Raw genomic sequence first — 12,005 nt, 5'->3', positions numbered from 1 at the left:
GAACCACTCATCCACAGTGCCTCTGCTTTGCTTATTTCCCCTCATCCATCCCAGCACTGTGTCCAAGAACTGCTCCAGGGCTATGCAGCTTCTGATTCATATGTTACATTCAACAGTGTCAACAGTGTACCAAGGGCACCTTGCCCCCAGACGTCAAATGACCACTCCCAGTGGCTTCATTTGGATATTAAATGGCATTGGGGATGAAATAATGCCCTGTGGCATCCCACAGCACAGCTGCCAGGGGGCAAAAAGCACTCTTCCAATGCTACTGTCTGGACCCATTCCTGAAGCACAGTGCCCCAACTCCCTTTCCAAGGAGCTGGTTCAGGAGGACACAATGACCAATGGTATCAAAAACCAGAGAGAGAGCAAGAAGCAGGAGCAAGATTGCACTCCTTTTGTCCCACTCTCTGTAAAGGGCAACCTTCGGTTTCTGGGGGCAATTAACAACTGATGGATTGCAATCCAGACATTTCATTTTGTAGTCTTCCTTTGAAATTATTTTGTTCCAATATGGGCATCTTAAGCTTACCTACAGAATACTCTGGCAGGCTGAAATGTTCCCCACTGTGTTTTTGTTTTTGTTTCCAATATTGCCATTTCCAATGTCAGGTTTTGTATCCATTTAGTCTTCTGCATCAAGACCGCCCTGTTTGTCCTATATATAATGCAGGAGGGCATTGCCAGATGATGGCCTATATCACCTTGGAAGATCAGCAGAACCCCTGATGCTGTGGATGACATTATTAGATCCTGTGCAGGTGTTGCCAAAGTGAAGATGGGGACAGAGCTGGCATTTGGGTCTGTTCAGTTGCCTTCTAAATTTTAGCCACCCCCTAAGCTTGTAAGACTTAATCGTGAGAAAGTTGAAAATGCACAGTTGCTTTCCATTTGCTGTCCCAAGGAAATGTAAGCAGTTATTAAATTCCACACATTCTTCTTACTTTTGCCAAAGTGTGGAACTAGGCTATGCATTGCATTTCCTCCATGTGTCCTTGCATTGTACATAGCGACCTTTCATATACTTCCATTTGGATCACCAGCTTCAGCCATTACATTAGCAACACACAATTACCCCCTCAAGGTAGGCTCAAGTGCAGATCCTAACTCGACATAAATACCTTAATGAGATGAAAGTAATGCAAAACTTCTCAGTCATTCAAGGAAAGACGTTGATGTATTGCACAGGAATGTTTTCAGTTCACGTAATCAAGTAAAAAAAAAAAAGACCTTCGAGATGGATTAGTGACTGCAGTCAGCAAACGTTATCAGAATGTTTGCGTTCCTTTCCATCTGAGTCATTAGGGGCTGTTTTCTGTGCAACTGCATATTGCTTCCCATTTTTTAACAAAATGATATGGCAAAGCTTCAAATTTATGCCTAGATTAATGCTCATGCAATGCACGCATGACAACATTTGAGCACAGAAATCAGCTTCATGGGGGAAACAGTCATTATATATCTTTAAAACACAGGTTTCTAGTCCTTATGGCTGCAGGGGAGGGGATATTAAAAATATGTGGGGCAGCATTTCCCAGGATCATGTTTCTCAGGTGTTGTGCACTTGGAACTATACGGTATGGAATATACAAAAGTTGGAATTCACCTTTCCCAATGTTCTTTCAACCTTCCCGGTAAATTAAAGTTAAGTTGACACTCTACTAGCTCTTAGTCATGGTCACCTGCTAGCAGTGCTCTGAAGAGTGTGGGGCAGAGGCAGGGGAGTGACCTTGTAGAGGGGACTAGCAATAAATGGGGTATGGCACCACCTTCAAGGAAGGAGCCAGGACAGGGGGAGAAGGAAGAGTCAGGGCTGTCCAAGAAGTAGGAAGGAGTGCAGGATGTGATGAAAGAGGTGGCTGTTCTGGTGACAGATGGGTCAGTAGACCCTGTCCCCCCACAGGCTCCTAGAACTTGGAGGGGCTTGAAATGGGAAGAGCAGTGGTAACTTCTGTGGAGGAGAAGTCTCAGGTTACAAGCACACAACCCATTGGAAAAGGATATATAAGCCAGCAGAGGCTCGTTGTTGCTGCAACTACCCCACAACGTGCAGATCTGAGGGACAGCACATCCAGAGCACTGCAGGAGTTGCTGTAAGTGCTTCTTTTGTCAATAAAGGCTTAGCTATCGGGTGTGTGCCTACCTTAGTTGGGGTGGGCCAGGACACTTGCTAGTCCAAACTCTTCTCCTTGAACCTATACTACCACTCTGTCACTACTTTCTGTTATTCCTGGGGCTGGGGGTGGGGAGAGATTATGCCCCGCTGTGGTCTTGTGTTGTTACTCACCAGTAACCTCCTTTCCTCTTCAAGTTGAAAGAGAGTTTCAGAAGACATAAGATGAAAGGCCACAAAATCAAAAAGGCGCTGAAAAGTTGGCAAGAAAGCTTAATGTATAGGGGTGCTTTTTTTAAGAATGCAAATAAGCATCACCTGAAGGAGCTGATAATTTTATTCTCTGCCATGATCCTGGGGGGAAATTCTCCTCTGAATGTGCTATTTGCATTAGGAGAAATTTATTGGAGAGGGGAGTAGGTGCTGTGTTTGGATTTTAAAAAACATGCACATTAAATGCAAAGATGCATTTAGCAGAATGCTTCCTTTGGCCCTTAGTCAAGTGGTGGGGAACCTGTGGCCATCTAGGTGTTGTTGGACCAGAGGTAGGAACTTCATGGACTTCATGGTCTTCCATGACCATTGACCATGCTTACTGGGACTGATGGAAATTTTAGTCCAAAAGAATCTGGAAGCCCATGCAGGTTCTCCATCCTTACTTTAGATGGTTGTGGAAAGTTGGCATCACAACTGGAGGTGACTAGTTTAACACCATAATCTCTGCTGGGGGGTGGGGTTCATGGTTGGAATGAAGATGTTAAATCTGTGAAATAGAGCAATATGTCATGGTGCTATTTTCTAATAAGCACATAAGGTTACTACTTCTTCCTATATGGAATATCCAGTGTTCTTTCAGCTTTCCCTCTAAGTGGTAGTTAAGAAAAATCTTCAGTCTGCCAGCAAAGCTTCATTACATCTGGTTTCACAGCCCACTAGCACAATATATGGTAATACTGCCCTGGAGAACCATAACATTTGAAAAACTATGTTCAATCAGCTGAGAATTCTATGGAATAATAGTTGACAACCTGAAATATAGAAATATGGCTGCACTGAACAGCAAAGCCATAACCATCTTGAATGCAAAAGCTTCCATCTTGGGTCAAAGAGGTCAGGCTTTACAGCCATCACAAACCTGCAGGATGAACAATTCTGTTTAGTAAACAAAGAAGCCAACATGTTGCTAGGATATGATTTTCACTGATTTAAATGGAACTTTCTTCCAAGTCATGTACTTGGGATACGATTCCTTGGGCTTTTGTGAGATGAATGTGCATTTCCCTCCCAGAATGGAGTTCATCATATTACTGGGCAATTTCTGAGACTGGCAGTCAGATTCACAAATTCAATCAATGCTGGCTCAAGGGGAGTCATGCCACTCAGCACAGTGGTTAATTCATCACCTTATGTATTAGTTCAGGTGTAAGGAATCTTTTTTCCAGCCAAGGGTTACACAACTGTGATGGAGAGCTTTTGGGGCATTGGATTGCAGTAGTGGGCCACACAATCACACCTCCTTAACACATAGACAATCATGTGTGTTGGGATGCACACACTTGCACAATCCTCTACAAAGTATAAAGGTAAAGGTAAAGGTAGCCCTGCCCGTATGGGCCAGTCTTGCCAGACTCTAGGGTTGTGCGCCCATCTCACTCAAGAGGCCGGGGGCCAGCGCTGTCCGGAGACACTTCCGGGTCACGTGGCCAGCATGACATCGCTGCTCTGGCGAGCCAGAGCTGCACACGGAAACGCCGTTTACCTTCCCGCTAGTAAGCGGTCCCTATTTATCTACTTGCACCCGGGAGTGCTTTCGAACTGCTAGGTTGGCAGGCGCTGGGACCGAGCAACGGGAGCGCACCCCGCCGCGGGGATTCGAACCGCCGACCTTTCGATCGGCAAGCCCTAGGCGCTGAGGCATTTACCCACAGCGCCACCCGTGTCCCATCTACAAAGTATAGAAACACACAAATCTTTTTCCCATGGAATCATAGAATTGTACAGTTGGAAGGGACCCCCAGAGTCAATGCAGGAAATTCAGCTAAAGCATCCATGACAGATAGCCACCCAACCTCTGATTAAAAACCTCCAAGGAAGGAGAGTCTACAGAGGCATATAGTTCATCCTTAGTAACTCCACTCAAGTTTCATCTTCCATTTTCTCCATACATTGCGTAGAAAGATAAGGAGCTTTTCAACACCCTTTATCTGTCAGATTTATCCAGATATTTGAGCTGGAATAGCCATCCCTTATGTGGATCTGCTTTAACTCTAATTTCAACTATTTGATTCTAGAAAGGCAGCAGAAATCTTGAACCAAAGTCTAGTATCAGTGAGTAAACAAACTGAAGTTCAATTTAGACAAGATGGAGGTACTGCTGTCTGGGGATTCTTGTGTTCCTGGATTCAGTGCCTTTAAATAGTACAGGAACAGATGAGGCCAAATCTGCTTTTCTAGAACCAAGATGGAAGACCTGTGGTGAGTGTTGGGAATTTCATTCCTCCATGCTGCAGATGTGTGGGATTGTTACATGTCACATGTCTGTGTTTGCATTCCAGCACTGATTGTTGGAGTCTTGTGAACGGAGGTTCCGTTCTGTGTTGCTTTTGCAATTTCTTGTCTCTCCGAGGAAGAAAGAGAGAGAGGAGCCATGTTTTCTTTGTTCTGTTACGTTTGATTTTGTACATAATAAATTTAGGCTTAGATGTCACACCTCAAGGCTCAGCTTCTGTTTGGACTCGTGTGCTCGTGTCGTGTGCTCATGTCCTTGGATATGGGTCACATCAGCACAACAGGACACAGGAGTGATGAATCATCCCGAGTGGTGCTGCGTTGGGGGAGAGGCACCCGCCTCGGCGTTTCCCAACAGTGATAAGGGCAGAAGATGGGGTTTCTGATGGGGAAAGGGTGGGAGAAGGATAATGGGAAAGTAAGGTTTGGGGAGTCTTAAAAAAAAAAACCACCTCCACAACACAACCACTCATAAAATTTCACAAGGCATTATTTTGTTAATATTGTATCACACCTTCACCTGCCACAGCTGCAACAAAACATGTCTCTCCCATATCGGTCTCTACAGCTACAGCAGGGGGTGTAACTCTCCAAAGGTTTGCCCACCCCTGAATGCTGGTGCTTCCATTGTCTCCTGAGACAGATGGATGCCAACCAACCAACCAACAATCACCCAGTGGGACATAGCTGTTGCATAAAGTGCTTCCACTTATCTCCTTTTGTCCTACAGAGGTGGACCACTGCTTTTGCAGTGCCAATCTGCCCTTCGTCTCCATGCATAAGTGCAGAACGTGCCCTTTGAAGTAGTCTGTGGCTAGCAACCTCACGCTATTAGCCTGAAATTCCTTTCATTCTGCTTCTCTGCATAACTGTGACTGACGGTTGACAGTCACTTCTTTCAAACGTCTGTGGAGCGTGACCTCAGGTTAATATGCTGAATAATGAAAGAAAGCAGATGCTTTTAGCATGAGAATTCTGCGCTGGGAGAATTCTTTCTGGCGGAAGCGGTGAGCACATACGAATTGCTACATCGCGGTCAGCAAGTGCAGGGCTTCTTTGCACATTTAAATAACCCAGCCACTCCAAGCCATCGCCCATTGAACAACAACAAATATTTAGGAAAATGGAAGAGCCCCAAAGCAGCCCCCTGAGGATTGGACATGGGAGCCACAAAATGCTGGCTGACTTTTGTTGTTGAGGGTGGGTGGGTGGGACTAATGGAGTGGCTAAAATAATAGGAAGAACATAGGAAGCTTCCATATACAGACTGTTGGTCCATTGAGCTCAGTGTTGTCTATGTTGACTGGAACAGCTTTGCAGGGTTTCAGGCAGGAATCTCTTCCAGTCCTGCCTGGAGATGCTGGGGATTGAACCTGGAGCTACCATGAACCTGGATGTGCTGGTCCCGGGGGTAAGGTACCTTGGGTGTAGCAGAGTCCACACGAAGAGGGGCAAGGTCCGAGGCAGAGTGCCGGGCGGTGAACAGGAACGCTGGAACAGGAGGCTGTGCAGGGAACAGGAACACCGGATGGTCGGGGACAGGAGGCCGAGCAGGGAACAGGAGTACCGGATAGTCAGGAACAGGAGGCCGAGCAGGGATCAGGAACGCAGGAAGGTCCGAAGCCAACAACGACGTTGCTCCCGCAACCTGGGGCCGGGCTGACTGGGCTTTTATCCTCTTCTAAGGCCAGGGGCGGTCCCGGCCCCCAGGAGCCCCGCCTCCTCTGGCCTTAAGGCGAGCACTCCTCCTGGGGGCAACCAGTTCCCTTCGCCTCTCTGCTCTAAACCTCTGCAGATCAGGAGAGGCCGAAGGGTTACTGGGCCCTGGAGGAGGCTCACCTGTGGCCACTGAGTCGTCAAGCCTCTCTGGGGCCAGAAGGGCTTCACCTGGGGCCAGCTCCTGATGCACTGCCACAGGTGCAGGCTCTTCAGCATCTAGGCCTTGCCCCAGTTCAGCCGGCCCTGGAGGCGGGGACTCCTGTGCAGGCCGGGATTCCTCTGTTTCATCCTCCGAATCGGAATCCCAGGCCATCACACCATCCCCCCTCCCAGGCCCCCCCCTCAACCGAGGGTCCGGACCCGGCTTGCCGGGGTACGTCGCATGGAACTCTCGGAGGCAGGCAGGTGCGTGGACGTTGGCCGCAGGTTCCCAGGAACGGTCCTCCGGTCCGTACCCCTTCCAGTCAATGAGATACTGCAGCTTTCCCCTGCGGTATCGGGAGTCCAGGATGCGTTCCACCTCGTACTCAGGCTCTCCCCGAACCAACACTGGCTGCGGTCGGGGACGGTTCGGGTGGAACTCGTCGGGTGGGGCCACCGGACTCAAAAGGGACCTGTGGAAGACCGGGTGAACCTTCAGGGTTGCGGGTAACCGGAGACGAAATGCCACAGGAGAGACTTGGTCTACGATAGGGAACGGGCCGGTGAAGCGGGCGTCCAACTTCCGCGAAGGTCGAGAGGGGTGGAGGTGGCGAGTGGAGAGCCAAACCAGGTCACCGACGCGAAGTTCCGGCCCCACCTGGCGGTGGCGGTCGGCCTGGGCCTTGTACGCTTCCTTGGCCTGGTGCAGTTGCTCCACCAAAAGCTGTTGCTGGGACTGGAGCTCTTGAAGCCACTCCGTCACCGCCGGGACTGCGGATGTCGGCAGCACCTCTGGAAACAGCCGTGGATGATAACCATAACTGGCCTGGAACGGGGTCTGCTGGGTGGACGCATTCACCGCGTTATTGTAGGCGAACTCCGCCAATGCCAGGTGGTCGACCCAGTCATCCTGCTGGTAGCTGCAGTAACACCGGAGGTACTGCTCCAGCACCGCGTTCGCCCGTTCCGTCTGGCCATCGGTCTGTGGGTGATAGGCTGACGAGAGGCAGACCTCCGTCCCGAGGGTCTGGTGTAGTGCTTGCCAGAACCGGGATGTGAACTGAACGCCCCGGTCGGACACCACGCGCTCAGGTAGGCCATGCAGGCGGAAGACATGCTGAAGGTACAGCTGAGCAGTTTCCTTGGCTGTGGGTACAGATGGACAGGGAGCGCAGTGCACCATCTTGGTGAAATGGTCGGAGAAAACCAGAAGGCAGGTACAGCCACGAGACGAGGGTAAGTCCACTACAAAGTCCAACGAAACCGTGTGCCAAGGGTGCGGTGGAACTGGCAATGGCTGAAGTAGGCCGGGGGGTCGCCCGGTAGGTCCCTTAGCGCGCCGGCAGACATCACAACCAGCAACGTAGCGAGCCACGTCAGCCTTCAGGCGGGGCCACCAAAACTCTCGACTGACCAGATGGGTGGTCCGATACCGTCCAAAGTGCCCCGCTGCTGGGGCATCATGGGCCATCCGGAGAACCTCCAGCCGCAGTGGCCCTGGCGGGATGTACAGACGACCGTGGTGCAGCAGAAGGCCCTGATGCAGGACCAGCCCCGGATACTGTGGGCTGGACCCTTCAGCCAGCTCCCGGAGTCGTTCCTGGGCCCAAGCGTCGACCCGCTGCTGTTCCCGCACCCGAACCTGCAGTGGCTGCGCCTCCTGGGTGGCCAGGAATGCAGCCGGAGGTAGGATCGTGGTGGGTTCTGCTTGCTGTACCGTGTCTGCGTTGTCTTCAGGTTTCCGGGACAGGGCATCCGCCTTCTGATTCTGAGAGCTAGGGATGTAGCGGATCCGGAACTGGAACCGGGAAAAGAACAACGCCCACCGGATCTGTCTTTGGTTCAGCTTGCGGGTGGTCTGGAGGTACTCCAGGTTCCGGTGGTCGGTTCTCACCTCCACCGGATGTCGTGCCCCCTCAAGATGGTGGCGCCAGACCTCAAAGGCTACCTTGATGGCCAGTAGTTCCCGCTCCCACACAGTATAGTTACGCTCCGCTGGTAGGAGCTGGCGGGAATAGAAGGCACAGGGTAAGAGTGGCGCTTCAGGACCAATCTGTTGAGACAAGACGGCACCGAGAGCCGTACTGGAAGCGTCGGTCTCCACCACAAAGGGTCGAGAGGGGTCAGGATGTTGTAAGATTGGTGCCCTCTGGAAACAGGCCTTCAACCCCTGAAACGCCTCCTCTGCCTCCTTGTCCCAGGAAAACGGCGTCTTTGGGCGCAGTAGCCGGGTCAACGGGGTGGTGCGATGAGCATAATCAGCGATGAAGGTCCGGTAGTAATTGGCGAACCCCAGGAAACGCTGTAGGTCCTTGCGGTTCCGGGGTGCCGCCCATTCTTGAACCGCTGTCACCTTCCCCGGGTCCATTTGCACCCCATCTGGAGAGAGCCGGTGACCAAGGAAGTCCACAGTCCGCTGATGGAACTCGCACTTGCTGAGCTTTGCGTACAAACGGTGCTCACGCAAGCGCTGCAGCACGGTCCGGACATGTCCCTCATGGCGGGCCGGGTCACGGGAGTAAATCAGTATGTCATCCAAATACACCACCACGTACTTGTCTAACAAGTCCTGAAACACGTGGTTGATGTAGCGTTGAAACACAGCAGGCGCGTTGCACAAACCGAAAGGCATAACCAAATATTCGAACTGCCCGTACCGGGTCCCAAACGCTGTCTTCCACTCATCCCCGGCTCGGATCCGAATCAAGTTGTAGGCCCCCCGGAGGTCCAGCTTGGTGAACACCTGTGCCCCTTGCACCCGCTCCAGCAGCTCCGAGATAAGGGGCAAGGGGTACCGGTCTGGGACGGTAATTTTGTTCAGGGCTCGGTAATCATGGCAAGGGCGGAGTTCCCCACATTTCTTCTTAACAAAAAGCACCGGTGCCGCGGTGGGCGAGGTGGAAGGCCTAATGAACCCACGCTCCAGGTTCTTGCGCAAGAAGTCCTGCAAAGCCTCGCGCTCTGGCTCTGTTAGGGAATATAAGCGACTCACTGGTAAAGGCGCTCCGGGTTGGAGGTCTATGCCGCAGTCAAAAGGCCGATGCGGCGGCAGCTGGTCTGCCCCCCGTTCCTCGAACACGTCCTGGTAGTCCTGGTACACGGCTGGGAGCATGGGTGCTGCCTCCTCTGAGGGCGCGGACGCCAGCGTTCCGGATTGAGCATGGGAACATGGGACTGGGAAGTGCACGGTCCGTTTGACCCAGTCAATCTGAACGTTGTGGGCTTCCAGCCAGTCCATCCCGAGCACCAGGGGGAAGCGGGGCATAGAGGCAATGTCCAAGGTTCGCAACTCCCGGTGCTGCTGGAGACACAGGACCAGAGGCTGGGTCTCCTGAGTAACGGCACCTGACCGCAGAAGTCGTCCGTCAATCGCTTCCACCTGGACCGGTACTGGCTTGTTCCGAAGTGGCACCTGATGATGGGCGGCAAAAGCAGCGTCCATATAGGAGCGGGTTGCCCCTGAATCTACCAAAGCATGGGTGAGGATCCAGGGCCCACCTGGAGGGTATAAACGTACCGAAACCATAAGATGTTGCAAGTCCATTGGTGCGGGCCCATTCTGTACGGTTTGGGACCCCCGGTAGCTAGGGCCATCAGCTACTGGGGTTGGCGGTTTCCCTGCGGCTGGCGTTTCTCAGGGCAGGACCGAGCGAAGTGTCCACTTCCGCCACAGTAAAGACAGAGATTTCCATCCCGACGCCGCGCCTTCTCTGCGGGGGAAAGGCGTGGCCGCACTGCCCCGAGCTGCATAGGCTCCTCCGTTAAATCAGTTGTGACCGTGGGGCTGCCGGAAAAAGCTGGTGCCGTGAACTGGAAGTGTCGGCGACCCCGGGCCTGACGACGATCCTCCAACCGGTCGTCTATTTGTAGACTCCGTTGAATGAGAGTGTCCAGCGTGGTGGGGCGTTCCATTGTGGCCAACTGGTCCAGTACCTCGTCCGAAAGCCCTTCGAGATACTGGTCCCGCAGTGCCGAGTCATTCCAGGTCAAGTCCTGTGCCAACAGCCGAAACTCCGTGGTATATGTGGCCACCGTGGACTTGCCCTGTTTCAAATGCCGAATCGCCCGGTTGGCTTGACTCTCTTTCTGGGGGTTGCCGAACGCGGCCTCCAAACGATTGCAAAACCCCGTATAGTCTGCCAGCAAGGGGGAGTCTTGCCTGAGTAGCGGCAACGCCCACTTGGCCGCCTGGTCCTTTAACAAGCTAATCAAAAAGTGCACCTTGGTACGGTCGTCAGGAAAGTTCCGGGCTCGTCCCTGAATATACAGTTTGGCCTGGGCCAGGAACATGGGAAAGCTGGCCGGGGCTCCATCAAATTTCTCAGGCAAAGCCACTGGGTACTTGCCCGGAGCCGGGGCGTCGGCCCCAGGAGCCGGTAGGGCTTCCAAGCGTTGCTGAAGTGCCTCAACCGCGTCACTGAGCTGCTGCACGGTGTGAGACAAGGCCTGGTTCTCCTGGGCCAAAGCCACCAGTGCAGCCGCCTGTTCAGCCATGGCCTCTGGCTCTTCCCGAACGCACCCCTACGAAGGGGGAGTGCGGGAGGTGGCGGGAGCAAACTGTGCTGGTCCCGGGGGTAAGGTACCTTGGGTGTAGCAGAGTCCACACGAAGAGGGGCAAGGTCCGAGGCAGAGTGCCGGGCGGTGAACAGGAACGCTGGAACAGGAGGCTGTGCAGGGAACAGGAACACCGGATGGTCGGGGACAGGAGGCCGAGCAGGGAACAGGAGTACCGGATAGTCAGGAACAGGAGGCCGAGCAGGGATCAGGAACGCAGGAAGGTCCGAAGCCAACAACGACGTTGCTCCCGCAACCTGGGGCCGGGCTGACTGGGCTTTTATCCTCTTCTAAGGCCAGGGGCGGTCCCGGCCCCCAGGAGCCCCGCCTCCTCTGGCCTTAAGGCGAGCACTCCTCCTGGGGGCAACCAGTTCCCTTCGCCTCTCTGCTCTAAACCTCTGCAGATCAGGAGAGGCCGAAGGGTTACTGGGCCCTGGAGGAGGCTCACCTGTGGCCACTGAGTCGTCAAGCCTCTCTGGGGCCAGAAGGGCTTCACCTGGGGCCAGCTCCTGATGCACTGCCACAGGTGCAGGCTCTTCAGCATCTAGGCCTTGCCCCAGTTCAGCCGGCCCTGGAGGCGGGGACTCCTGTGCAGGCCGGGATTCCTCTGTTTCATCCTCCGAATCGGAATCCCAGGCCATCACACCGGAGCTGGTTCTTTATTTGTCCCCACCTGCGCAAGCCAACTCTGATGGGTAGGTGAGGCATATGACATTGGGCGTGTGGCAGGTGCACATGGTTTGTGAGGAATAGCCCCTTGTCATGCCAAATTTAGCCCATGGGCTAGAGGTGCCCCTCTGTGGCTATGCTGCAACTTTTTGCTCAGTTGCTAAGTCCGGAGGTTTGAACCTTAAACGTGCACATCCTAACCTAGCGATCAAGCTCTGTCTGGTTGGGTGGTTGTGGACAGCAGACTACTCTCTTGGGGTAGAATCAAATGTGCCAGGTCTGTCATTCATGCACCAAC

This window comes from Podarcis tiliguerta, assembly GCF_965153285.1.
Source record: "Podarcis tiliguerta genome assembly, chromosome: 3".
Classification (NCBI taxonomy): domain Eukaryota; kingdom Metazoa; phylum Chordata; class Lepidosauria; order Squamata; family Lacertidae; genus Podarcis; species Podarcis tiliguerta.
This window is presented reverse-complemented; position numbering follows the sequence as displayed.